The sequence below is a fragment of the Oxyura jamaicensis genome, chromosome 2, assembly GCF_011077185.1.
Source record: "Oxyura jamaicensis isolate SHBP4307 breed ruddy duck chromosome 2, BPBGC_Ojam_1.0, whole genome shotgun sequence".
Classification (NCBI taxonomy): Eukaryota; Metazoa; Chordata; class Aves; order Anseriformes; family Anatidae; genus Oxyura; species Oxyura jamaicensis.
The window spans coordinates 135190190-135215152 of record NC_048894.1 but is presented as its reverse complement, the minus strand read 5'-3'; the positions used below and the strand labels follow the sequence as shown (position 1 = coordinate 135215152).

The following is a 24963-nucleotide window of genomic DNA, read 5'->3' as shown; positions in this document are numbered from 1 at the left end:
GGGGGCATACTGGGCCCTGATGCCCTTTGTGAACCATCCACCCTGCTTTGCCAGTAAGGCATTTCCACAGTCAGGCTTCTGGAGAGCCACCGCTATTTTGGAAACCTGGCAGTTTCTATGAAAGAGCTGCTAAAGAGTACTTCAAATACGGCTGTCTGACACAGTTCCTGAACCAGGGCTCCATTTTCTCACACAATAAGGAGTGGAGAAAGTTTTCAGAGTGGAAGTCATGAGCCTGTCCCTTTCACTGTCAAGGTCCTAGAGATGCCCAGTCTCCCCTGTGACTCACTCTGATACTCTAAATCAGTAGGCTGTGGTGGTATTTTCAGATGCCTGCTGTTAGGAGCAGAGGAGAAATCTCTGTCTTGCCTGCAAGTCAGTGTGGTGGTTTTACCGTGCTGGGCAGCTGAACACCACAACCGCTCTCTCACTCCCCCTCCTCAGATGAGGAGGGGAAGAAGTAAAGAAAAGAACAACTCCTGGGTTGAGATCAGGATAATTTAATTAAAGAGAAAAAATATTATTAAGGAAATATTATTATTAATTAAACAATTCAACTAAAGGGAAAAAAGGGAGAGGGGAAAAGGGAGGGGGAAAGAGAAAAAACAAAACAAGTAAAGGTGATGTGGAAGTGCAGAGGAAAGAAATTACTCTCTACCTCTCACAAATGAGCAATGCTTGACCACGTCCTTGAAGCAGGGCCTCAACGCACGTAGCTGGTGTTCGGGAGGAGGACAGACGTTTTCACAATGAGAGCCCAGCCCTCCCCTCTTCTTCCTTTTTCCACCTTTTCTTGCTGAGTTTGACATCACACGGTATGGAATATCCCTTTGGTTGGTTCAGGTCAGCTGCCCTGCTGATGTTTCTTTCTCACTTTTTGGCCCACCCCCTAGAGGGTCAGAGAGCGTCCTGATGCTGTGCCAGCACTGCTCAGCAGAAGACACAACACTGGTGTGATACCAGTTCTGTCCTAGCTACAAGTGCAGAGCACAGCACTGTGTGGGCTGCTGCAGGGAAATTAACATCCCAGCCAGACCCAGTACAACCACATTCCTAGGAACCACTTCTACATGTTTTTTGAAGAAATCTAGTAACGGTGACTTAACCACTTCCCTGGGCAGCTTGTTCAAATTTTCACAACACTTTCAGTGAAGAAATTTTTCCTAATGTCTAACCTAACCCTCTCATGACACAACCGGAAGCCATTTCCTCTTTTCCTGTCATTTTTTACTTGGGAGAAGAGACCAATCCCCACCTCCCATAGCCTCCTTTAAGGTAATTGTAAAGTACAATCAGGTCTCCCTTGAGCCTCCTTTTCTTCAGGCTAAACTACTCAAGTTTTCTCAGCTGCTCCTCGTAGGACTTATTGTCTAGGCCCTTCACCAGTTTTGTTGCCCTTCTTCAGACAAGCTCCAGCACCCTAATGCCCTTCTTGTAGTGAGGGCCCCAAAACGGAACACAATACTCGAGGTGCGGCCTCACCAGAGCTGAGTACAGGGGAACAATCACCTCCGTTGTCCTGCTGGCTACACTATTTCTGATACAAACCAGGATGCTGTTGGCCTTCTCGCCACCAGAGCATACCGCTGGCTCATACTCAGCTGTATGTCAACAAATACCCCCAAGTTCCTTTCCTCTAGGCAGGTTTCCAGCCACTCTCCCCCAGCCTGTAGTGTTGCATGGGGTTGTTGTGCCCCAGGTGCAGGACCTGGTACTTGGTCTTGTTGAACTTCATACTTTGGCCTCGGCCCACCAGTCCAGCCTACCCAGATCTCTCTGTAGAGCCCTCCTACCCTTGAGCAAGTCAACACTGCATAACTTGATATCATCTGAGAACTTACTTAGCGTGCACTAAGACCTGCCACAGCATCAGAAAATGCTGGTGCTGCAGGATTGGGCCATCCCAGTCTATGGAGGATAGTGAACACAGGTCGCCCACATGTGGGTGAAAGCTTTAACCAAAGGGATGTAAATACCTCAGCTAGTGACTAAAATGAAAGTATCTCCACCTCTTCTGAGTGCAGAGTATAATCTGATTGGTATGTGCTAAGAGTAAGGGGAAAGTGATAATCGGATCAGGTCACTCAGCTCTTGCTGCTGAAAGGACGTCCAGTTTATTAACCCATGCCAGAAGCAAGTGCCAAACTTCTCTAAGCAGTCCATGTAGAGGCAAGGGCAAAGTTATGGTGATCTAGAAAACTTTAGCCCAAAGAAGGAGACTTAAAGTGAATCCACGTACTACACAGGACTTCAACTCCTTTGAACTACAGAAACTTTGTTCAGGTCCTCTGCAACCCAATCTTTTTGTATCTAGATGTACAGATTTTTTTTTTTTTCCTGATGTGGTTTGTTGAATGACACTGCTGTGTTTTTGCAATCTTTTCCATGGCCACAGCCATATCCACAAAAAAATCTGAAGCTAAATGTTAACATGTTTTTAAACACAAGTGCTAGTTCAAATTGATTTTCTATTCCTTCAAATTGTTTTTACTGCTATTCACCTGTTCAAAGTCCTTTATTAGTATTTACGGTGAAGATGTGGTGCCTCTTTGCTGATAGACCATCTTGTACCAAGAAAAGCAGACACTAATAAAGAAGCAAACAGCTCTGGAATAACCCAGAGATTGAAGTTCCTTTGCATAAACTATTCCTTTAGTATTTATGAATAACAAATGCACCCACTGAAATAAGGTTGTGAGTGACTCATGTTCAGAAAAAGGCCAAATTTCATTGGGCATTCTGTTTATAACAAATAATTTAACCACTCTAAAAATATTTTGGGGGTTTTTCCTTACAGGGGAAAAAAAGTGTCTCACCAAAATGAACTTGTTAAAAGGGAAAAAAAGTCCTCGGACTGGCTCGTAACCCTGCAATCCAGCCCAAATAAGGACAGCATGTGGCTGTGCTATCCCAGGAGCAGACCGCTGACCAGACTGTGCCTGAAAATCTGATACTTCCCCTCTGAGGCGTGGGAGAGCAAAACCACTCAGCTGCAGCCTCGCAACTCCTCGCCTGCCCCAGCATTGGCCGGAGGAGCCTGGAGATGAAGCTGGCAGGCTCTGCACCCCTCCAGCACTCCAACCAGCTCTGGTGACACAAGTCACTCACCTGGGGAGCTGGGCAGCACCTCACACTTTTATCCTTGCACTGACATGCAAAGAGTCTCTGCTTGGGTCCAAGTCTGCAAATTCCTTTTCCAAATCTTGTACAGTAGGTGGGTTTTGAATGTTGATATAGTTTGAAGCATGTGAATATCTCACACTTCTGCTTGTATTCTGTGGGTTCTTGGTGCCCCGACCCACTGCTGAACCGTTACCTTTGACAGCTCCTGCCTCACCATCCCTCTAATGCTTTCTGACTTACTGAGATTGCACCGATGTGTGGTACAACACTAAATGCATTCCTGAAATCCAAAGAAATTATGTCTGTGCAGCTGGGATAACGTACCTCCAAAAATCCAAAAATACTTATCAGACATGAGCTAATTTTTAATCGTTTCATGCTGAGTGACCTTTAAAAAATCCGAGCTAAAAAAAAGTCCTCATAGGTCAATGCATGTATTTCCTCCCCTTAATGTGCTCCAGTCTATAGGCAGGTAGGAAAATGCTTAACTTCGCAGCCTCCTGCAAACTTCCCCAAGTGCAACAAGAATTAGTGCAGTTCTGGCAGAGAGCCTGTATGCGTAAAATCTTGTGAGTAAGAGTTCATCTTACAAAAATGTTGCTCCCTCGTATGGCACGGGTTAGGCAGAATCAGCCTTACCCTGCTAGGACTGCCTGTGACACGTCTCCCATAGCCCAGAAACTGTGGGAATAAGATGCCACCATTCAGACAGAAGCAACACAGGGAAATGTATGGATGCCTGCAAGGTGCAACCACTGTTCCTCGGGATCTCTTCAGGAAAATGGTCTGACAGTGGAGAACAGAATATAAGAACAAGGAGACCAGTGCATGATGAAGACTGATGAGGCTGAAGCTGCTCCTGGTGAAAGGCCTGGTTTAATTATGGAAACAGCAAAGGGAGGCAGGAAACAGCAGCTCATAGTTCAAAAGAGAAGCCATGTGCAAGAGTGAACTCTTGAATTTAACACCATAGACTGCTTAGGAGCACAGATAAAACCATGATCAGGAACTATAAACACGAGGTCTCTGTAATTTAGTTTAGTTTTGCATGTTTCTCAGACTCACAGAGTGGCTGAGGCCAGCAGGGCCCTCTGGAGCCACCCGGTGCCACCCGTGCCCAAGCAGGGACACCCAGAGCAGGGTGCCCAGCACCACGTCCAGGCGACTTCTGAAGGGCTCCAAGGAGGAGACCCCACAGCCTCTGGGCAGCCTGTGCCAGGGCTCCGTCACCCGCACAGCACAGAAGGGCTCCTGGTGCTCAGGGGGAGTCTCCTGGGGGCCAGTTTGTGCCCAGTACTTCTTGTATGTTTGTCAGGCTATTGAAAGGGTGAGTGATCTGTGAATCTTTCAGAAGAAAAAAATAAAAATAAAAATAGAAAACCTTCCAAAGCCTGTGTATTTTTTTGCTGTGCAAATCAGTGTCGTTTGATTCTTCAAGATAAAACACTTAGTTCTACCTGAATAAAACACTTGCTTTTACCAGTTTATTTAAGAAAATACATTCAGCTGCCAGAAGATGGGCAGAGCGTCTGTATGTCTTGGCGTTAGTGTGTGCAGACTCATGGGTCATGTCATGCATATGCAGTCACTCCAGCTGCATAATCCACTCACAAGTTATAGCACGTCTGGCATCCAGATTAGCATTATCGCTACCTACCTACCTAGCACAGCATACAATGATTTGCTGCAAGTTCATATTGCTGCAGTGGTTCCCTTGTTACATCAGGATCAGAAGATAAATAGCCTTACACTGGGGGGGATGAAATGATTCAGAGTACAACACTGGAAAAAGGAACGTGGAGGCTCACAGTTCATCCCTACCTCTGGGCTCTGGGACCCCAATGAGGAACATTTCTGCCTTAGAGCAAATGGGAGATGCAAATTCCCAGTACATGAGTTACAGTGCAACTTGCAGCTATGTTAGACGTAAATGAAATGAGTGCTCAGAAGCAGCTGAATGCTTTCAACTGCACGGTCCAAATACAGCTTCAATTCAGTTAGTCCATGAGGAAGGACTTCTTGCCCATACAGAGCATATTGCAGGATTGGGGCCAAAACCAGCAAAATTCTTCTGGAGCACTGAAGACATGAGTGATTTTTGTAACATAATATTTATACCAGCATCAGCCATCATATATCTTGTTTCTGCCACATTCTGGAGAAAGCACTTCACAAGATATTTACTGTTTATACAGTTTTATTGATATTATGTATGTTTGGGAAGTCCAGAAGCTTTTATGAACTATACACAGCCCTTGAAATTAAAAAAAAAAAAAAAAAAAAAAAAAAAGGTTTTCCAACTGCCCTAAAATAACTTTTTGATGCTATCCTGGGATTTGCAGGATTCGTGTCCATTGCTTTTGCATAACTGTAGACAGAAAAATTGTACTTCCTAACTGAGCACCTCAAACAGGCATGCCCAGATCTGGCTGGTGAGCCAGACCCCAGTGTCCTGTACCTACCTCAGGTCTCTGTTGTAGACTGGTGTAATTTGGGGCAGGGGGATAAGAATGGAAACTCCATGTTTAATAACGGAAAGAAGGAAACTTCCTGTGACAGGGTTTTAGCACAGGCTCAGGGCTGAGCATGGGCTGTTTGAGTGCTGCTCAGAGGTTTGCAGTGCCAGAAGTGGTCCCAGCGGAAATGGATTAGTGGGCAAAGAACAAGTAAGGAGATCAAAAGGTGAAAAATAAATGCAATTTATCGTGTGGCTGTGGTGTTTATGACCTTGATAGAGAAATTAAGGAAATAGCATGGATATCATCACTTTGTGTAGGATGATCCTACACACATACAATCTGATCTACTACTCTGGATTAGTTTATTAAACCTGTGTAAAGGGACAGAGAAATAGATCCAGCTACTTTGCATTGTCTGGCAGGCTCCTGTTTGGGAAGTAAACACGTCAATATCTTTAATATGATCAGTCTCCACAGTAAAGGGACAGAGAGGAGAATTCATACCCAGACTGGGAAATTTCCATGGCAGTTTTACAGTTCAGAAAATATACATATCACATACACACACATATGCAGTAAGCATAAAAGATTAGCATTGGAACTGACAACTTGTAAGCCAAGTTTTAGCTTTATGTGATTCGAAACAGCTGAGTGATAAATTAAAATAAAAACAAATGCCAGCAGCTCCTTAGTGCTAGTGGGATTGGTGGGTGCTCCTGTCATGAGATCCTGGTGAATACATATTGTTATAATTGGCCGGGTGGAGGTGGTAGAACAAACGTGACTCTTCCAAGGCAGTGTTGGCACTGACAATAATTGTTAACAGATTTGGTTTCCTATTCACCTCTTTTTTTCCCTTATAGCTCCTTCTTAACTTATCAGCAGATTTTATTTTTGAGTTATTAGAAATTGCATCCTTCTTTTATTGATTCTTGTGAGTTGCCAGCCAGCCACTAATTGCTTCCAGCTCTGGCTTTTCAAAATTACCGATTTCCTTTTAGATACTTTAATCATTCATATATCTTCCTCTCCATCCCTCCACCCCCTTTTGACTTTCTTTGGCTTGAGCTTTTCTCAGAGGAGCAGTCAGCTTAGTTAACCCTAGTAGTTCTAGCCAAGCACTGCTCTCATTCCTATGGCAAAGGGTAGTCAAGAACTGCTGATAAATGTAAATCCTCATCTAACTTAACTCCTAGCTCAGGCAGTCTGAATCCAAATACTTTGAATTTGAACATCTAGTTCATGTGTTACGCAGGTGTACATATATATGTTTATAGATGCATGCACATGTACATACACATTCATACGTACATATATGTACTCACATAAAGTGAGTTTCTGTTTCTATGTAAATTTATGTAAATATATATATTATATAAATATAAGATGTAAACAAATGCATAGCTGTATGTGTAAAGGAATGGAAGCACTTGTCTTTAAGGTCCAGTATACTTGTCCTCCCAGCCTGATGGCTCTGGGGGCAGATCAGACCTCATGGCACTGAGGCTGTCAGAGTCAAACAGGAGTCACGGGTTAGCAAGTCACCACACATCATCCAAGCAGCAGGAACTGCTGACAGATTTGCTGCTAACCCAGGGCAAAGGGAAGGAGAGCTGACTGCTTACAAGAGCTCTCTGAGTGTGAACAAAGATAACTTGAATTAACACACATTCTCCTGGCACTAGAAGTGACTTGCCAAGGTGCAGTAACTGGTGTGTGAGCCTGAGCTCTGCAGCCATGGTCTGCACAGCCTGCTTCCCCAGGCTGGAAAACTCCATCACAGCCTCATCAGGTCTTTGACCTGGGATGCATGCCTTGCCTCTGCTGTCACCCCATACACACAGCCCTGAGCTTCCCATCCACCCTAGGGAGGGACATCCCAGCCTGCAAGCCCAGCCTGCTGTGGATCAGGACTTTCCAGGCTATCAGCCCTGTTCAGCTGCTCAGGAGGCTAACACTATCCCAGGTGCATGCTCTGAGCTGTCAGCAGCACTTTTAAAAATGCATGTCCCATAAAGCAATCAATATAGGACCTGGGGGCACTTGAGGACATTCCTCCTTTCCCTATTGCATAGTCACTTCTTCCCCAGACCTCACCTAAACTACTCCACTGCTTAGCTCAAAGCAGCTAATGGCAGCTGCTAAACATATGGTTTAATTTTAGGGATCAGTCACAGTCATGCAAATTAGTTTTCACTTGTATTAAATGCAAGCAGCAATTAAGAGCCTCTTTGCATAGTGAGAACAGAAGCAATTGGAAGCTGCTGCCCAAAGCAAGATCCTGCCTGAGAAGGCCAGTAGTCAGTGGGCAAACAGGAGTGCAGGCACAGAGGTGAAGGGAATGACTGGCTGCAGCTGAGTTCATTAGTAAAGCAAAAACCTGAAGATGGACATACCTTTGGGAGAAAGACACATTCTTTTATGCCATGATGCTCATTGGAAAGACAAACTTGGTGAGGGTAAAAAGCAAAGCCTTGTCAGTCTTATAGTACTATTTTGTCCTATTTAGAACAGATCTCTAAAAATATACAATATAGAATATTTTAAAGAGCTAATTTTAAGAAAAAAAAAAAAAAAAAAAAAAAAAAAAGCATTATTTCAATACCCAGAATTTGGCACGTCTTTTTCTTCCACAGGCCACTTTCAGTCTTATGCATTCTGTTTGGGTTGTAAATGCACTGCAGGAAACATGCTCAGGTTTCTCACTGAGTAGCGGTCAATATACAGGGATGATGTAGATAACAAGTATCTATACGATGAAATTATGAAATTAGTTGTTTTTTTTTTTTTTTATTTTAGAGGACCGAAAATTCCTCCTCATGCAGTAGTTGATGATCTTATACAGAGTTTAGAAGATTTTTTGCCAATGAAAAGCACATTTCGTTCACAAAATTTCTGCTTAATATCCTGCTTCCATGGTGCTGATGTCAACCAAAATGAAGGTGGGTTCAAAGCTTCATGTTTTCAACCTGTAATGCTGAATGGTCAGTGAGGGTCAACATGACACAACATCACAGTTGCAAACCAACTCAGTGCATGTTAGTCAGGCTTAGAGCATTGTTTTTCCACTCATGCATGCAACAAAGGTTGTAGCTCTGGTAGTAAGGGAGAGCTAGCATGTCTCTGTGTGTCCTGAAGTTAAAATATCTATTAACTGCGGGCAAGCCAAAACCTCTAACCAGGCTGGTCCCTGTTCCAGATGACAAGTTAGAGTACATAGCTTTCCCATTCAGCAAAAACTTCCATTTCCTGAGAGCTCTAAAAGTCTGCAGCAGAGCAAGCAAGTAGCCAAGGAGGGACAAATCTATTTCCAAATTCACAAACTCACCCTTAAAATTGCAGTCTTGAATTCTTGTCTTATTTGTGTGGTAGAACGATGCCCCTTGAGCGATGTCTCATTCAAAAGAACATTTTTAGTCCTTTCTTTGACTTTCTAGAAGCACCACTGTATGACTATCTAGTTGGCTTTTGACGGATAAAGGATGTTACAACTGGAAAAAATAAAAAATTAAAAAAATCCTGACTGTTATGGAAGGTTCTTCCTTTTAAATTGTGGGAGAAATGGTTGTCCTGTTGAATCACAGGGGTGCTCTGGCTGGATAATTTAAAAGATTTGCTGTCTGAGACAGCACATTTAAGAATTATCTTTTCTTTCTTCAGCTATCAAGATACCATTGGGACTTCACCAGGTCACCAGATCTGCTACATAATGTGTGAATAGCTGTATCTCACCATGGAGTCAAGAGTTGAGCTGTTAGGAATACTATGTAAGAGCAAAATCAGGGTTGATTTGTGTGAAAAGACTTTAGAGCTGCATGCAAAAAGCAGGAAGGTCAGGTATGGAGAAATCTGGGGAGTAAAATATAAAAAACAGCAAATATAAACTAATTGACTAGATGGATTTGCAACATTCAGCATCATCTCAAAGAGTTTTATCAAACCCTACCAATCATTTGAAAATAGCAGTTCACTTACGTCAACTCACAATTATTGAAGGGGGAGGTAGCACAGTTTCCTCAGGCTTACCAGACACCTGTACCATCTAGCAGCATTTCATACCTCTCCTGCAAATGCACCACCTTTGTTTTTTTCATGTTCTTACTATGTTAGCGATTAGTGATCATTCTGGAACTGATTCATCATCCTTGCCTGAGATTATACCCATTCCATGAGCTTCCAGTTTTAACATGCTACTTATGTTTATCCTTGAATATCTGGCTGCTTTTTGTAATAAGGACCTCAGTGTTCTCCTTGTGCCATCTTCTGCATGTTGTTCGTGCTATTTGCACAATATTCTGAGCCTACGGTGTTAAATGGTGCCACCTTATATCCAATAGTCTCTAATTATACTGAATTATACTCAAGCAATTAATATCTCCTCAGAAGCTACTTTCCCAGCTTGATCAGTGTTCTTGTTCTAATCTCTCCCATCTTCTTGAACATGACTGTATCAAATGACACACTGAAGTCCAACTGGATTGTATCTAGACTTGTGGCTTTGTCTAAATTACCAGATAAATATCTTAAAGTTGTCTGATGTGTCCTTGTGGACTGTATTATATGCTTTTTTTTCCTCTGCATTTCTACACTTATTGTGCAATGTGGGTGAAAATGGGGAAAACTTACCTTAACCCAACAGCTAGAGGAAAATGTTAAATGAAGCTTGTTTTCCTCACAATATGATGAGGAACGGTATGCAAATCATATTACAAAAAAAAGTTACATCACTGCTCATTTTTTGACATATTTGTAGTAGCTGTGAGAGGACTGTTTTTGACCAACAACTGTACCCACACTAACTCCCAAGGTAACTCCATTCAAAACTCCTCTTCTGCTAGGAAAGCACCCTCTTTTAGCCTTGCCAGACAGTTTATGCTTCTTTCTCCTGTCTCGTTACTGAGGACAGAACTGGCTCCCAATAGGCTGGGAAGGAGCCCAGCCCCAGCAGTGGGGTAATTCCCAGCCAGGGGTATCTCCTTGGAAGCAGTTCTCTAAATAAAATTTGCAGTCTTTCCTGACTGTAAAATTATCTTTCATCATTTTTATACTCTGTCCGATCAGCATAATAGATTGGCACAGCTTGTCAAATAAAATGGCAAGCAGAAAGCTACTGTCCAAATCCATCCTTTACTTTGCAATGTAAAGTGTAATACCTTGCAGGAATCCAAAGGGCTAATGCAATGTCTCCTTCTATGAAATGAAGGATTCCTTTCAAACCAAACTGATATTCTGTTCAGCCTACAGAAGATAAGGCTCCTGGATGACCTCATTGCAACATTTCAGTACTTGAAGGTCTGGTGGTTTTACTGTGCAAGGCAACTGAACACCACAACCGCTCTCTCACTTCCCCTCTGCAGATGAGGAGGGGAAGAAGTAAAGAAAAGAACAGCTCCCGGGTTGAGATAAGGATAATTTAATTAAAGGGAAAAATTATTAAGGAAATATTATTATTAATTAAACAATTCAACTAAAGGGAAAAAAGGGAGAGGGGAAAAGGGAGGGGGAAAGGGAAAAAAACAAAACAAGTAAAGGTGATGTGGAAGTGCAGAGGAAAGAAATTACTCTCTGCTTCCCACAAATGAGCAATGCCTGACCACATCCTTGAAGCAGGGCCTCAACGCATGTAGCTGGTGTTCGGGAGGAGGACAGACGTTTTCGCAATGAGAGCCCACCCCTCCCCTCTTCTTCCTTTTTTTTTTTTGTAAAATGTCAGTCAGGTCAGTCAGGTGGGAAATAGCTAAAGAATTGGACATTAAAATCTGTAAAATACTAGTCTTAGAAAAGCAGACATAAAATAAATGACAGGAAGGAAACTTTCTGCTCAGTACTTTAGAAAGTGGCTACTATTCAAGGCAAAGTTCAGAATAAATGCAAGGAAAAGTGAACTGTTATTAAACTCCAAAGTCTTGATTCTTTTTTATTTTTTTTTTTTTGTTCTCATAACAACAACTTTCTTTAAAAGTCCATTTAGCAAGTAGGTTCACTATCTGCTTGGGACTGTGAAAAATGATATTAAGTTACTAAAAAATCATATTATTTCTTCAATTGTACTTTTTTTTAACTCCAGTTTTCACCATAAGGAGTGAACCCGGGACTTGTAAGTCACATTTTGGGGAGAGTACAAGGAACAGGATATGAAGAGAAAAAATCAGGAAGGCCAATGCACAGCATGAGCTCAAACTGGCCACTATGATCAAGAATAACAAAAAATGTTTTTAAAAGTATATTAATGAAAAGAGAAGGACCAAAGAGAATCTCCATTCCTTACTGGGAACGTGACTACAGAGGATTAAAAAAAAAGGCTGAGGTTCTTAACGTCTTCTTTGCATCTGTCTTTACTAGCCAGACCACTTATCCTAAGGGTATTCATCCTCCTGACTTGGAAGTCTGGGACAAGGAGCAAAAGAACTCCCCCACAGTTCAGGTGGAAACAGTTAGAGACCTGCTGCTCCACCTGGACTGTCACAAGTCCATGGAGCCAGATGGGATCCACCCAAGGGTGCTGAGAGAGCTGGCAGATGTGATTGCCAAGCCACTTTCTGTCATCTATCAGTGGTCATGGTCATCCGGAGAGGTCCTGAATAACTGGAGGCTTGTTAATGTGATGCCCATCTATAAGAAGCGTCATAAGGAGGAATCGGGGAACTACAGGCATATCAGCATGACCCTGGTGCCAGGAAAGGTGATGGAACAGGTCATCTTGATTGCAATCACGCAATGTATGCAGGACCACTGGGGGATCAGGCCCAGTCAGCATGGGTTCATGAAAGGCAAGTCCTGCCTGACCAACTTCATCTCCTTCTATGACTGGGTGACCTGCCTGGTGGATGAGGGAAAGCCTGTTGACATAGTCTACCTAGACTTCAGAAAGGCCTTTGACATGGTCTCCTATAGTATTCTCCTGGAGAATGGCTTGGACAAGTACACTCTTTGCTGGGTTAAAAAGTAGCTGGACAGCCAGGCCCAGAGAGTGGTGGTGAATGGAGTGAAATTCAGCTGGTGACCAGTTACCAGTGGTGTTCCTCGGAGGTCAGTGTTGGGGCCCATCCTCTTTAATATATTTACTGATTACTTGGATGAGGGAATTGAGTGCACTCTCAGTACATTTGCAGATGACACCAAGTCGGGGGGAAGTGTCAATCTGCTGGAGGGTAGGAAGGCCCTGCAGAGGAACCTGGACAAGATGGGTGGATGGGCAGAGGATGAGGTTCAACATGGCTAAGTGCCAGGGATTGCATTTTGGTCACAACAACCCTATGTAGTGCTAAAGGCTTGGAGGAGAGTGGCTCAAAAGCTGTGCAGAGAAAAAGTATCTGGGGTGTTAATTGATGCTTGCCTGAACATGAGCCGGCAGTGTGCCCAGGTGGCCAAGAAGGCCAATGGGATCCTGGCTTGTATAAGGAATAGTGTAGCCAGCAGGACCAGTGAGGTGATCGTCCCCCTGTACTTTGCTCTGCTGAGGCCACACCTCAAGTATTGTGTTCAGTTTTGGGACCCTCAATACAAGAAGGACATCAAGGCCCTGGAACATCCAGAGAAGGGCTATGAAGTTGGTGAAGGGCCTGGAACACAAGTCCTATGAGGAGAGGCTGAGGGAACTGGAGTTGTTTAGTCTGGAGGAGGCTCAGGGGAAACCTTATTGCTCTCTACAGGTACCTGAAAGGAAGGTGTGGGGAGCTGGGGGTTGGCCTCTTCTCACATATAACTAGTGGTAGGATAAGAGGGAATGGCCTCGAGTTGCACCAGCAGAGGTTTAGGTTAGAAATTAGGAGACATTTCTTCTCAGAAAGAGTGGTGGGGCATTGGGACGGGTTGCCCAGGGAGGTGGTGCAGTGTTCAAGGAAAGGTTCAACCTGCCACATAGGGACATGATTTAGTGGGTGATATTGGTAGTGGGGTGATGGTTGGACCAGATGATCTTGAAGGTCTTTTCCAACCTTAATGATTCTATGATTCTATGATGATTCAAAACAGTAGTGTGTAAGAGATTACAGATGGCTAATTTCTTATATTAGGACTGAGTTTCTGTATCTGAGTAATTGATAACGACAAACATGGAGAAGGCTGAGGTACTCAGCAACTTCTTTGCCTCTGTCTGCACTGGCAAATGGGCATCCCAAGACTTTAATTTCCCTGAACCTGTAGATACAGGGGGAGCAAAGTCCCACCTACTGTAAGTGAAGAGCAGGTACGAGACCACCTGATGAACCTAAAGAGGTACAAGTCTATGGGACCTGATGACATGCATCCCAGGGTCCTGAAGGAACAGACTGATGTAGTTGCCAAGCCTCTCTCCATCATAGTTGGAAAGTCCTGGCAGTTGGGTGAAGTCCCTGGTGAGTGGAAAAAGGGAAACATCATGCCCCTTTTAAAAAGGGATGAGAAAGTCAAGTTATTTAGAAAGCAGAGAAACTCCTGCTCAGACTGGGGAGGAAGAAGAAGACACCATAGGCTACTCTGAAGTGGCTGGGCCATAAGCAGAACAGGAAAACAAAGAGAAAGATATCCTAAGAGCATTGATAACTGCATGAGGTCTATACCAGTGTAAGCCTAGCTGGGAATGACTGGTCAAAGCACTCTATTGTGACTGGCCCAGATGCTCCGTGCATCCTTGGTATAGACTAACTCAGGAGAGGTTATTTCAAGGACCTTTTTTCTTCAGAGAGCCAATTTACAAATTGGACAGGGGAAAATGTTTTTCCCACTTGTTCACTCTTCCTTTCTCCTTCACCTCCCTCTTCTTCTCCAGGCTAGTTATGCTAGCTCTTCAGGTCTTTGAATATCCTTGGGATGTTCAGACCAGCATGTTCTTATTGTTATGTCTCCTGAGTGCATTTCAGGTTTTGTTCAAGGTTAAACAGCTACTTAGGAATGCCATCCAGAGATCTGTTCTGAGGCAGGGTAGTTATGAGTGGAAAGGAGTGTGGGAGGATATGGGCAGGCATCTAGTGCAGTGGGCACCTCCAGTGCTTTGGAAATTCACCCCTGAACTGCAAAATCCTAAAAAACTGGCAAAATGCTTGAAAAAGGTGTGTCATCACCCTGGCAATTCCACAGAGACACAAATCACTGCCACATGCTCGGGTTGGCCTATGCCTATCAAGGTACAATCAATGCCACTATAACCCCAGTGACAGACTCTGCAGCCACTCCAACTCCTATGGTGGGTCCTGTGGCCACTCCGAGTCCAGTGACAGGCCCTGTGGCCACTCCAAACTAAGCGGCCACTCCAAGCCCTGTGACAGGCCCTGCAGCCACTCCAGCCACAGTGGCCACTCCAAGCTCCACGTTGGGCGCCAAAAGGACTGTTGTGGTTTAAGCCAGTCGGCAGCTAAGTACCACACCGCCGTTCGCTCACCCTTCCCCCTCCCTCTCTGGGATGGGGGAGAGGATCAGGAAAAAAATGAAAGCCTGTGGGTTGAGATAAAGACAGTTTATTAGGACAGAAAGGAAAGGAAAATAATAATAACAATAATAATAGTTAATGTGTACAAAACAAGTGATGCACAATGCAATTGCTCACCACCCGCTAACAGATGCCCAGCCTGTCCCCAGGCAGCTGGTAACCCACCCTGTCCCCCAGCCAGCCATCCCATATTAATTGTCCAGCATGACACCATATGGTATGGAATACCCCTTTAGCCAGATGGGGTCAGCTGTCCTGGGTCTGTCCCCTCCTGGTTCCTCCTGCAACCCCAGCCTGCCCACTGGCAGGTCAGCGTGAGAAGCTGAAAAGTCCTTGACTCAGTGTAAGCACCCTTCAACAGTTAAAACAATTAGGAGACATTTCTTCTCAGAAAGAGTGGTCAGGCCTTGGAACAGGTTGCCCAGGGAGGTGGTGGAGTCACCATCTCTGGGGGTGTTCAAGGAAAGGTTGGACCTGGTGCTTAGGGACATGGTTCAGTGGGTGACATTGGTAGTAGGGTGATGGTTGGACCAGATGGTCTTGAAGATCATTTCCAGTCTTAATGATTCTATGATCTCTGGTAGCTAGACCAAAGCATGCACTACGGGCAAAGACATCTCTCTTGGGCACTACTCAACTTCTTGCCCAGCTTGACTTCTGCTTTCTATTGGGGGCATTATTTCACCACAGACAGAAGACAAAGATTAATTAGTGTTCAGGGCATAGGCAAGGAGCACACCAAGACCTGTGAAACATGAGGGGATTCATCTCAGAACTCCAGCAAAACCCAGAGAAGGGATGTCTCCTGACCATCTCTCTCTGAAACTCTCCTGTTTTCTGTTGATGTTATTTGTGTAAATATAGGTGCCTTCACAATATGCAGGGAGAATATGAACAAGTTGAAAATGTCAATATAACTGTGTTTCTGAACTTTTACAAGCTGCATGTCCCCCAGATAGCCTGTAAATGGATTATTTAAGAAAACCTTACCCTTTTGACCCAGTTTTCCTCTGAACATTCTATTTTCAGTACATTCATTAATAATATGAGAAATGACTTTACTGAATGTCTTTTAAAATTCTGCTGTATAACGTCTCTGTTTTTCCATAGTTACTGAGGCAACTATATCTTTGAAAAGTAATCAGTCACTCAATTAAGTATTACCTATACCTCATAAAACCATATTGGCCATCTCTAACAAAGTAACGCTTCTTAGTTTGTTCACTTACTGAGTTCTCTTCAAGTCTTTATATTGATATCCTTACCAATAACGCAGAATACTCTGGCTTATTGCTGCCTCTTTCTAATCACATACACCATAGCCATATTTTCTAATCCTTGCAAACATGAATACCTACCTACATTTATCAGTAGAAACATCATTCTTTTTTATGCATGGTTCCTTCCAAACTCAAGGATGAGAGCTAGTCAAAGCCCACTTCATCAAACTCTGCCTAACTCAAGGGCTTCTAATCTTCCTCAAGCCACTGAAAAGATGTTTATTTAGGATGGAATTCCTCTTCTGATGCACTGGAGGACCTCTTGCCAGTGGTGTGTGGCTCTGCTTGCCTAGGCACTGTAAAGTCTAGAGGGAAGAGAATAGCTTGCACTGAGTGACTTAGCTGAGGTTTGCTTCTAATGCTCTTTTGCAGATTTTCAATGCTTAGGTTTTCCTTCATGCTATTCAGTAATAAAAATCGTTTTCTAAATGACCCATGAGTACTTCTTAGTACCTGACCTACCCAGGGGTAGTTTTACTGGGAATAGCAAGGTACAAGATTCAGAACTGTAATGGGATGAATTAAGACAGAATGAGTGTAGAAATGATCTGGATGGAGGTAGCTTTTGGAGTAAGGTCAATCCCCGTATTGCTCCCAAAGTGAGAAATGCTGGTACTGCCTAACCTTTGGCTGCAGGAAACTTCCCAGTATGCAGAAGGGAGATAATTGTCTTCTAGCCTGTCTGGACTAATGGACCAGACCCCCAGTGAGTCAGAAAATCTCTCTACTGCAGAGCTGCACAGAGACACCCTGTGTTCTCATGTGTGAGGAAGAGCCAAGTGCTCAGAACAGCTCAAATTTTAGATAAATTTTCCTAGAACAACCCACCTCTGTCCACTGGGAACTGAGGTCAACTACTGAAGCTGAACTCTTAACAGGGAGACTTCATGCTAGTTGCCTAAATTTAGGCGGAATGAATCCAGGCCCTAACACTTATACTAATTCTTCTGGGCAGCTGCAGACACAGCAACAGTCATTATTACCATGAAAGCACTTGCTAGTCAATCTTTTGCATAAAATATCTAACAGCAGCACAGATAGAACTGTGTGCTTATAATAATAAGACAGAAGAAATACAGACAAAGATTTGAATATGTTTTGCAGTAGTTCTTCAGGCCTGTTAAACACAATTTGAAATATTCTTCTAAATGTTTGTTTTGTTGTTTCTGAGGTCCATATCTATGTTTCTTAAAGGAGATTATCTTAATATTTTACATTGCACATACCATGAATACATGCAAAAAGCCATCACCATGTATACAGTTCGATTAGCATAGACCCTTTTAATCTTAGCCCTACATCTCTGTAACTGGACTTTCTCCTGACAAAGCCCTCCAGCCATTTCTAGCTTCATCTCTCCAAAAGATGAGCTTACTTGAATTTTGTTTTGGGCTTAAAGATTTTTCCTGTTCAAGCGGTGATCAGATACTCTACTGATGCCAAGGAATCCATACAGACTTAAAACTACTTGGGACAGATAATTTCATTGCTACTTACATTTATTCAACAGAGATAACCCCAACAAAGTCACTGGGGCTGTTCATACTGGTGTCCATAAGTTACTGAGAACCATCAAAAAAATTGCTACCAGCAAAAGCCACAACAGACCACAAGTACAGAGCTTGACTTCTTGCACATGTACAGAAATCACTTTACTTGCACAAGCATACATAACTCACTTCAGCCTATCCTGCTAAGAAGAGCTGAGTTCAGTATTCTTTTGCTTTGAACTTTGAAAACCTTTCACAGTCTTACCTTCTCATCCAAATGTTTAAGTCCCTGTACATTTAAATATCAAATCTTATTTTTCATTCTCAACTAGTAAATCTCATCTATTTCTAAATCCCTCTTGAAATATTAGTGTTATTGTGCATGTTCTGTCATAAGTATTACTTTGTGGATTACATTGCCAAAATATTTTTGTGATATGTCTGAGCTTAGCCATTTTAAATCCAACCATTAATACACATCTGCTCACAGCTGAGCAAAATTCTCTACTGGAACTATAAAAGATGAAGTTATTGCTGTATGTATTTTCTGTGTGAGCTTTTTGTTTTATTTACTCCTAGACCCTGGGTCCTGTGATCTGGGGGATGTCCCTGTCTGGGATGAGGCACTTGCTCTTGGCTTCTTTGGAGCTCCCTGAAGCTGCTTTAGTGGGACAGGTTTCCACTCCATGGTGATGGCTTTGAAAACTAGCTGACTTCTGAGGGGATCATCACAGCTGGTATTCTTGGTAGATACATGCTCTTGTAGTGGTGAATATGCCTTGAAACAAAGCTCTTCAGTCTTCCCAAACACTTGCAGAGGGGAGGTGATGGCATCAACAGTACCAGCAGAAGGTTTCTTCTGCCAGTCTCCTTGCCCTATAAGCCAGGGTGACCAGGTTGATCCCTTCCACAGATGTCCAGGAAACAAGGCCAAAACTTTGCTGTCAAGGGCATAAAGGACAACTATATCATAGGCCTTTAAACTTTATTATCACACCAGATCCAGTAACTTTGATATGGTTAAAAACTCACTTCAGAAGTACCTCTAATGCGATTGAAGAGAACCAGGAGAACAAACACCTGCTTGCACTTCTAGCTTCCCAGACTAGCCAGTCATCCTTCCTGATGAAAATCCGTGTCTTTATTTCTAATTTTAGCCTGTCTGTCTGCAGCTCTCAGACCTTGGCTCTGATGTCTTGGCTCTAATGTTCCCAGTTTTCTCTCCCTTGAAAGGTGCTTACACAGTACACAAGACACTTCTCAACCTTTCTGACTGATCGTGGTCCTGGGAGAAGGCCCCAGACTCCCCAAGGCCACTGACTCCAGTCTGCTGTCACGGTGGGTGGTGAAATCCTTTTCCTGCACTGACAGACTGGGCAACCCTGCTCTGCAGGTCTCTGGCTGGAAGGAATCCTTCCTGGGGACTGGAGCAATTTCCATGATTTTCTATCCTCACTTTTTTAATAACTTCTTAAAAACGTGTTCAGCAAAGCTGGGGAGAATATTCCAGCACTGGTCACAGCAAGGATCCTCCTGATGTAGTCAGGACATTCAACTCCTCCCTTTAACTCCTTCCTGTTAACATAAAAATAAGGGAAGCCAGGCCTGGAGCAGAACATTGCATTGCAGGTACTGTTTTCCAACATTTTGTTGTGCCTGATCCAGATGGCTGAGGGTGCTCAGGTTGTGCTGGGGGAGTGCAGCCCTTTTTCCTCTTTGTGGATTTTCTGTGGACAGGTTACAATTTCCCAAGCTTCATTTTCTGTTCTAGATCAGCCTGAGAGCTGCCACTTCCAAGGAGTGTAAGTGCCAGCGAGGTGTGCTCTCCTTCCCTTGGCTGGGTGACAAGGAGTCTTGCCAGGTGATGGAGGAAAAGGGAAGAAGTCAGGGGAGAGGGAAAGGGATCTCCATCACAAGGAGAAAGTGGGGAATATTTGCCCTATGTGGGGATGCTTGGGGAACCTATCTCATCTTCTCACACTGTCTGACATTTGTCAATCTGCTGTACTTCAGTGATGTTTTTGGAGACTTCTCAAGCTAGTAAAATATTGTGCTTGCAGCAAGTGACCACAAGGATCCTGAGCAATATGGAATCAGGATCCTCTTATATCTGAGACAAGTATTGGTGAAAAATCTGTACTACACCTCTTCTGGCTCCTGTCCCCAGTCCTCTTCTCCACATCTTTCTGACTGAATTCAGCAGTCAGCTCATGGATGCCATGTTTAGTCCAAAACCTGCGGACAGGCAGGAGGCACGGGATTCTTGTTTACAGCAGTGGCCTCAGGCTAGGCCAGGCAAGGATAGTGCCCCCTAGGCTTTTTCCTGGGAGGACAACATGGATCCAGGAGTGCCGTCCCTTCCTTCCACAGAGAAGTAGTGCACTGTGGGACACTACAAATTTGCAAAACGCCATACAAATGCAGCAACCACTGCAGAGGTGACTGATGTGCTGGAGAAGCAGGGTCCAAGGCTGAATGAAGGCTGACTTGCATCAATACTAAAGAAGAAAATTTCTTTTTGTGAGTGGGAGAAGTCAAATGTGTCTTCCTGCTATTTGACAAGGGGAAGAGCTGTCGTCCCAAGGATGCTTACCCTCAGTCCTTGCCCCATAGTTTCTCCATAGAAATTGTGCCAGGCAGGGGCAGGGAATCCAGTCCATGGCTACTCACATGGTGTTCTCCACATGGATAACATCTGTCTGATATAATCCCTCCTTGACTTCTACCAGGTGTAGAGCAAAACATCCTGTCTGCTCTTCCACAGGTGGTGATAATGAGTCCTTTACAACAAGTGAATGTTGCACTTACTTCCCTTATCTCTATTTCTGCAGGCTGCTGGTCCGTCTGATGCCTTTTATGGCTAAGACAGAAAACAGACAGGCTTTGTCTCCAGGCTTTGTCTCCTCTGTTTTGCTGGTAATATTAGCCCCCAAGGCTCTATACCTGTAAGGGTTGCTGCATGCCTTTGACTTGGATCTGTGAGCTGCTTTGCAGGTCAGTAATAATGAGAGGTCTCCCCGATCATTGTTCTTGAAGAAAAAATCCTAAAGTGATCCAGCCCAGTGAAGCAGGATGGTCAGCGCAATGCCATGCCATAGCTGGCAGCTCCAAGCCCCATGTGCCAGCTCCAACGAGATGTGCTGGTCTTGCTTTCAGGGTCTCCTGTGTCTTTAGCCACATCCACAGCTCTTGGGAAGAAAGACTGGCCTGGGTGTGAGACCTCTTGGTTTTCTTACCTCCACCAGAGACACAGAGACTTCCTCCAGAGCAGGGCTGAAAGCAAACTGTCTTGCCAGTGGCTCCTCTACATGAGCTCTTTGCAAGTGACGGAGCCCTGGCACAGGCTGCCCAGAGGCTGTGGGGTCTCCTCCTTGGAGCCCTTCAGAAGCTGCCTGGACGTGGTGCTGGGCACCCTGCTCTGGGTGTCCCTGCTTGGGCACGGGTGGCACCAGGTGGCCTCCGGAGGGCCCTGCCAGCCTCAGCCACCCTAGGAATCTGTGAATCAAATCAGCAGTCTTGATAACAAAAAAAAAAAAAAAAAAAAAAAAAAAAAAAAAAAGTGATTTTGCTTAACCCGCAGGGCTGCCATCCCTGGGCAGCTGACACACCATGATAGGGGCATTGCAGTACTCGCTGCTGCAACAGCTGCAACAGCACTGCTTTCCATGGTGCAGAAAATGGTGTGGCAAACTGTGTGATAAAAGGTGTTTATCACTCCTAGACCTGTACAGTCAACTTAGGACCCATCAACCTTAACTCACCCACCCCGACTGCTTTGCAGCCGTCTGTGCCTGCAGGGACTCACTACATCAGCTGTGATGACAACTGGAACTGGCCCCATCTTTTATGAAAAGCCTCCTCCTCCCCTTCCAAAATGAAGTGGCACATGTCTCATAAACCTTTCTTTCTTGTCTCTGGTGAGAGATGTGTGTCAGGGCACAGACAAGAGGAACACATTCAGGCACAGATGTACACCACAACAGATACGACTACAGGAAAAAAAAAAAAAAAAAAAAAAAAAGGAAAAGGAGGGGGGAGTGAAGTTGGCTAGAGAACAAGTATTTTTAATAGTGTTCCCTTTAACAGAGCCTGAAGAGAAGTAACACTTCATTTTACCTTTTCTATTAAAGCAAAGAGCTCACCAGTGTCAGTTGTGTGCAGGTGCTATGCACAGTGGGAAACAACCCAAACCAGCATGTGTTCTTTGAAATATTTCTTTTAAACAGACACTAAGTATTTTCAGCTTTCGGAGAATGTGGTTCGAAATAACAAGTAGATAAAATATCACTGCTGTGCAAGGGAGGATACGTGCAGTTATCTTCTGCGATTTCACACTAATATTTAGCTATCATATGGCACTCTCTCTGCTGACCCCACTGTATAAACACGCGGTAATTAACCAGCGCCCTCCCGCCTACGCAGCCAGTAGGTTGTTCGTCCCGTCCCCAGGTTACAAGCAAGGAATTTGGAGAGATGATGAAGCTTATCCAGACCCACTCAGGATTTCTAAGGCAAAGCAGAGAGCAGGACTGATCCCTGCAGGATTTTTTCCCCGGCTCTGCCTTTAATGTTACAGCCTGGAGACACGTCAGAGCAGTCCTTGGTGGAGAGGAGTCCACCTGCAAAAACTACTAAAGCCGTTTCACACCCCTGGCAGTGTCTGGAGCAGAAGAGGCACAGAGGGGAGCCACGGGAGTGCTGTAAATCAGGATGGAGGCAGAGCAGTGTGGGAAAGCTTGCCTGGGCTCTGCCGCTTGCTGGGAGCTTTTCCCAGCTCTTTTGGTGCTTCTTGTTCCTCATGGCTAGAAGCTGCATACAGTGTAAAAGCTCCTCATTGACTAATCACCCAGTTTAATTACAGTGTGTGGTTTGGTTGTGGAGGAGGTGTGAAAATGAGAATACAAGCATTGCGCTAATTCACTGAAGGTACAGGGCTGCAGGAATGGCTCGTGAGCATCCTACAGCTTGTAGTGCCCTAGAAAAGATGTTGTCCCGCACCTGCTTCCCAGAGGGGCTGCCTATCTCTTCCATTTCATCCCATTCACTATCACTACCATCAGAAGCAGAAAGCTGAATAACAGAGTAGTTCTCAATAAAATAAAATAAAATAACAATGTTACACGTGAAATTATTAGCTTCTCGCACTTTGCACCTGACTTTGCTTTCAGCTTTGAGTGATGAGGAAGAAGATGTCATGGACCACTGAGATTATTTTCACTATAGGAAATGACGTGAAGCAAAAGGCAATCTTCGCGTGGAAATTATAGAAGCACAGAATTATTAAGGTTGGTAAAGACCTCCAATCAGTCAAATCATGTTGAAACTTCAATTCACCATAAGGACTGCATTTTTTTCTGCAGTGAGGTCAGTAAACTTGGGGATGTACTAAAAAGTACTGTTCTATTTTTCCCATTTTCTCCTGAAGAATCTATGGATACAATTGTATGGACAGTTAGTTGAAAAACAGGCTTAAGGAAAGCAGCAACATTTTTCTGGCACAATATTCAGGAAGTTTTGGCTTGGCTATTTAGAAAGGCTGTTAGTTTTTTCACTTTGCTGCATGGAAACTGTGTATGGCTGCTATTTTTCATGGCCCAACACATTCTTATACCCTTGCATAAAAGTCTTAAACTGCAGCAACATTGCCACCACTTCTAAAACAGGCAGCATAATGCAGTCCTGACCATAGGAGCTCATATCTATTACAAAAATCAAACTGCATGTTTTTCCAGGTGCTACCATCTTGGAAACAAGGCACATGGGGACCCAAAAATGTGTTTCAGGACTTAACATGAGGCCTACAATTAGGATTTTTTATTGAATCTCGTTATTGCAAACTGCTTTCAACTGAAGTGTGCATTTGTTTAAACACCTTCAAACCCAAATTTGCTCTGACCATTGAAGTTATATTTTCAGAGTCAGTAGAAGAAAATAGTGCTGTTTAATTGGCAATGTTATTTCTTGTGACTGAAACACTTTATTTAAATCAGTAACATTTTGCAAAGATGAACGTTTTAAAATACACTACAAACATTTTAAGTGTGCAGGATAAAGTTTCTTAGTGGAAGCGTGTTGTGCTGTACATGAGCAATGTAATATTTACATCCCAACCCATGTGCACATGGAAAAATATGGATGGTGCAATTCAGAGTTTCTGCGTAACTCAGACAAGTTGCCCCAGGTCTGTTTTCCAGCATTATCTAGCACTTGTATCTTCAGTTGTCTCCAGATGGATTTAAGTCTGATAGCTGAAGCACCTTGTTAGCTGAAATCTTAAAGGAGTTTCAAGAAATCATGCAGGCTTTTTATAAAACTCTTCTGGCTCCTTTGAAAATGAGCCTTCAGTTCCTAGCTTCCCCCTGCAAAATGGGAGCAGTGATATTTCCTTTTCTCTGAAATTTGCTTAAGTGTTTTGCATGTTAATACAATGTTTAACCCACCTTGCCCGTCCTCTCCACGTGTTACTCCAGTTTGAACAGCACAATGCAGACCAATCTGCACAGGATGGTGCCAAGCTCCCAGCTGTCATCTCGAGAACCTCAGGGTTGCAGAAGAACAGGTTGCAGGAGAACTGGCACTGCACAGCTACTCCTACAATGTCTCTCAGTGTCAAATCAGAGACCCAATGTGTTGCTGTGAGCTGGAAAAAGATTTCTGGCATCTCCAAGGATGCTGGTGAGACGCAGTCCAGCCCCAATATTCATGTGGGGACTCCTTTTCCATTAGATCATGACAGTTTAAGCATTAAGTGCAGAAAGAGAATTAGGTGTTAGGAAATTCTGAATGCTGTCTAGTTCTGGGTTTGACCAGAGCATACAACGCATACATGCGCGCACACATATTGAATTAGTAATTTTATGCATTACAACACTTCTCAGATTAACACCAGGAAATTTCAAAAAATACCAAAACTGGGACTCCTTAAAATGAAGTCTAAATACCTAGTTTTGGATCTTCATAGTTTTTCTTGGGAGTTTTATCTAAATCACTCATATTTATTAATTGTCAACTTTTTGTACATGTTTTGCAGTCCTGTTCATTTCTAGATGAAGAATGGGTTAGAACTGCAGAATGATACTCATTTTAGAGAAAAAACTTAGTAGCACAATGTGCATCTGATCTGAAATCATAGAATCACAGAATGCTTTGCGTTATCATAGAATATCATAGAATATCATAGAATGGCTTGGGTTGGAAGGGACCTT

The 24963-nt window shown here is 43.7% G+C and overlaps 1 long non-coding RNA gene across 2 annotated transcripts; it reads left to right on the top strand.

Moving 5' to 3' along the window:
- Window positions 1–7831: 7831 nt before the first annotated feature.
- LOC118162593 lies at window positions 7832–21378 on the top strand. Of its 2 annotated transcripts, none has more exons than XR_004748520.1 (3): window positions 7832–7914; window positions 9243–9349; window positions 18338–21378. It is a non-coding gene; the product is annotated as an uncharacterized LOC118162593 (long non-coding RNA). The 2 variants fall into 2 exon arrangements; XR_004748521.1 differs by having other exon boundaries at window positions 7845–8041.
- Window positions 21379–24963: the final 3585 nt, after the last annotated feature.